Source organism: Hibiscus syriacus, unplaced genomic scaffold (genome assembly GCF_006381635.1).
Source record: "Hibiscus syriacus cultivar Baekdansim isolate YM2019G1 unplaced genomic scaffold, ASM638163v2 tig00112349_pilon, whole genome shotgun sequence".
Classification (NCBI taxonomy): domain Eukaryota; kingdom Viridiplantae; phylum Streptophyta; class Magnoliopsida; order Malvales; family Malvaceae; genus Hibiscus; species Hibiscus syriacus.
The window spans coordinates 410,416-414,624 of record NW_024063310.1 but is presented as its reverse complement, the minus strand read 5'-3'; the positions used below and the strand labels follow the sequence as shown (position 1 = coordinate 414,624).

General features: G+C 36.9%; 1 pseudogene; it reads right to left on the bottom strand.

The window, feature by feature from the left end:
• Positions 1–277: 277 nt before the first annotated feature.
• Positions 278–3,999, bottom strand: LOC120178438 (annotated as a pseudogene).
• Positions 4,000–4,209: the final 210 nt, after the last annotated feature.

Below are 4,209 nucleotides of genomic sequence, written 5' to 3'. Positions count from 1 at the left end.
GATTTACTGAAAAATAATTTTGTGGGGGGCTAAAGAAGAAAACCGTTAAGCATATACAGCTTTCATCATTAATCAAGTTTCTATCTTATGGTTGATTTAAATGGTGTTATTCAGGTCAACATAAAGTGGTTGAGAAGAAGTTATACAACACAACAGCCATTGTAAAAGTAAATAACTGTCTCACACTTTCTTCATTTAATGGAACTAAATCAACGGCATATTAATCTAAAGGCCGCAAACAACAATGGCAACAGGGAACTTAAAAGGTAGACATTAAAACTAGAGTGGATGGCATCAGAAAGGATTTATATTAAGATGAAAAGGGGTTGGTGCAAAAGTTGTTTCGGTTTTTATTTGTGTTTACCTCTTCGGAACCACGACTTTCGGGTTGCTTGGCGGATATGTCGTTTGTTTCGCTCCAACAGTTCATCAACTCTATTAGATTGACACAACAAGGGGCCCGAGAATTGGACCTTCTCCCTCTCGTCTTGGTAATCCTGTCAAGAACAACAATATATAACATAATTTGATCAAACTACAGATTTTCTAAAGAAATTGATTTGATGATATCTTTTGATTTGAGTTTAGAGGCACAGGTGAAACTGAAAGGCAGTTTCCATTTAAATTTACAGAAAATTTGATGCTTCTATTTATTTAAATATTTTTCAAATCTATGTTGCCCAAACTCTTCATTGTTCTTGAAGTAATTGTGTCCGACACTCGTGCCTGACGCATATCGGACATGCGTATAGGATATGATCCTCCAAAGACCCTTTAAGTACATGGATAAAGCCTCAAAAAACAATCGAACAAATACTAATATCCGACACTCACAAGCGAGGCCAAGTAACATAGTCCAAAATAGTCAATTCATGCTTTAATGCCAGTTGCCTCTCTTCAGTGATGTAATGGCTACCATTACAGACCAAACCTAAACTTTTCAAGCCTCCAATTTATTGAAGTTCAATACAGAAATCCAACAATTTCTTATATTTATAATTTTCATAGATAAACTTTAAATTCCACGACCAAATACTAGTCACCAAAATAAACCGAAAAAGAAAAATCAACCGATTCAAGGAATCTTAATAAAGTCTCCATCTTTCTATAGTTTTATATAGAACTGCATCATTTGAGTCCATGTGATTACATGATTCTTCATGCAACATTGAATTAAAACTGAATAACCGATGCCATGTAATCTGCAAAAGAAGCTTAGAGTAGATATCGAAAACAAAATTTTGATGTAATTTCAAGTTAATATTCACGGACATACCAAATTATTGCTCTTGGCTGCCATTTCTTCTCTTTGATAAAGTACCAATGATAGCTCTTGTGAGAGGCATCTGTCGGAAGTGTCGAGTGAATTTGGATGTTCGAACTGGTTCCATTTTTTCTGCATAGCACGCTTGGCAGCTTCATATGAATCATGGCCTTTAGAATCAAGCATGACCTCCATATATTACATCCCCATTTTCATTTCGTTTTGAATCGCAATTATTTCATGTATGTAACTGAGCAGAAGACTAAAGAATTATAAAGGTGGCCTCTTGATATAGATCTGCTGTGTGATAGTATGGATGCATCGTCTTTTCGTCTTTTGACCCATGAAAAGCCACTAGATCTAGAAACTTGTAATGGAGCAGAGAAAGGAATATCGCCTTGGGATACATGCTTTATATGAGCAACTTCTTCGACTGCACCAGTAGATGGATTTGTCACTCCCTCACTGATCTAGCATTTCTTTGCTTCGACTTGAGCACGTCGTTACCATTAATTATCTGGTAAATTTGAGCTTGTGCAGCAGCATCCTGCATGCGAAAGTTGTACGGGAAATTAGTTTCCCAAGTAACCTTAAATGCAAATATAGGGGCAGAGGAAGAGAGAGAGATAACTGACCTCGACAGGAGCCAATTTACTTATGCTATGGGGTTTTCTTGTTGGCTTTCTTGTTTCAGGCCCAAGAACTCTTCCACTTATCTTTTTCCTGAGAATTCATTGCCGACGATATCGAACACAATGTTAACCGGTGGAATTTGCAGATGATAATTAGAGTCAAGTATTATATCATGCATTAGTTTTCTACATGTTCTTTAAAACCTCGGAAGAAAAAGATCATGTACAAAAACATCAATTAAGCCGATTTGATACCTATCAAAATATATCTAATTTTGACAGGACATCTTGCCAAAGGGGAAAAAGAATAAAAAAGATTGTGAAATATTGAGTGGAATGCAACAGTATTTGATGCAGATGGACTCGACAAGGTTCCGGATTCCAGAAAGCAATCTAAAATATTGTCTCCATTCAGACATTTTTCAGAAAGTTCTTACCTCCTTGCCTCTTCACGACGTTTTGCATCTATCTCTTTGCTAGGTGGATATACTGGCAAGCTCGACGGATCACATGCGTAAGGCTTTGTCGTGAAATACAAAAAATTGTAAAATAAGAATCAGAATATCGCACATCATGGAAATTAAGCTAATTCAGTATATGATCTGCACAAGCCTGCGTATAACACTGAATATTGCAATCCAAAGAAAATGCTAGCTCATATATTAAGAACAACAAAGATGAGACAACTTCATAACAAGTTACTTCACATGCAGAGTTTATTAAGGATTTTAATAGGTCTCATTTCACATTAGTTTGTTTAACACAGTATTAGAACTCGGGTTGTTTGTTGCTATACTACGGATTAATGCTACAAAATGTAAACATAAAAACAGTTGATACACGATTTTTTAAACAAAAGTAAGCCTAAACGATTCACCACTGCTCAACAATAACATGAAATGCAAATTCTCCATCCATTATATACCAGAAACCATCTACGGCTAGAATTGAAATCACCATATTACAGCTAGTGTCCGTGTCAGAGTTACAGCATGGACACAAATGGAGTTATCTTGTATCCCTGCTTCAAAGTTCCCCTGATTGTTAAAATAATCCATTATTTATTGCCACGAGATTTATTGTCTATGTCATACGAGACACCATTTGTTTCCGTGGCAGCACAGGACTTAAATATGAGGTTGTTTTAGTTATTCTAAAGCTTTTAAACAAATTCGGGATTTGTGGTGGCCTGAAATTCAAGTTGGGGTACTTCAGCTAAAGTCAATTAATATCTCATTTAGATGTTTGTGATATGATGAATGATAATTACCTCTGAAGCAAGAGCCGAGGAAGCAGTGCCGCGCTTGTATGGCTCCACTGAAAGCAAAGTTTCTATTAGGTTCACAGCACTAACCGGTAAATCTTTAAAAGTGTCTCGGAGAATACTATCATAAGGTTGTTGTGGCTTGAATATAGTTGCATGAGGTAGTCTGACATTTTTCCAGTAATCATCGGGTGGGGATCCACAGAGCTTGAAAATCTTATGCAATTGTTCAACCTGTACAAGAACACCATAAACAAGAAATTATCTTGAGGACCACCAGTAAACAATGAAGCGGTTGAAGTGAAGCAATGGTCATCAGATAAAGCACTCTCGTATAGAATTTTCGAATTAAACTTCAAAGATTGGTACTGTAGTACTTGGAAACATTCTCAAAAGAAATACTCTATAAACAAACACATAAGACGGCATTCCAGAGTCATCTTTCGGCAGCAAAACTGATTCACAGTATACGAGGAATTAATTACTCTATAGAGGCTCCTCTCAGTAATACAAGTCATTTCCAAGGTGCTTACCTCTGTTCTGCCTTACAGGATAGGTTTCCAGCGGAGAATTTTAGAGAATACACAGCCAACACTCCAAAGATCCACAGCTGCAGTATAATCCGTAGAACCCAACAAAAGTTCTGGGGGACGATACCATAAGCTTACAACACGAATTGTTAGTGGTTGCCTGCGCCCAGAACCATAGAAGTTCGCCAAACCAAAATCAGCCATCTTTAGGATTCCTTCATTATTTACAAGGAGATTTGATCCTTTAATGTCCCGGTGCATTATACCCCGTGAATGGCAGTGGTCAAGTCCAGATAACAACTGCTTCATATAGCCAGCGACGGACGCAGGATTTTGTGTTTTACAAAATCATTTTCATTGTTAAATATGCATCTTTCGATCTTATTATGGCATGTGACTATATCACTAGTTTTTCTCACATTATAATGCATTCATCTTTGAGTTTCTGGGGGGGAACCTTCAGGTTTTTGTATTCCGAATACGTATATACTGCAATTTGCATTCCAATTTCCAAGGACT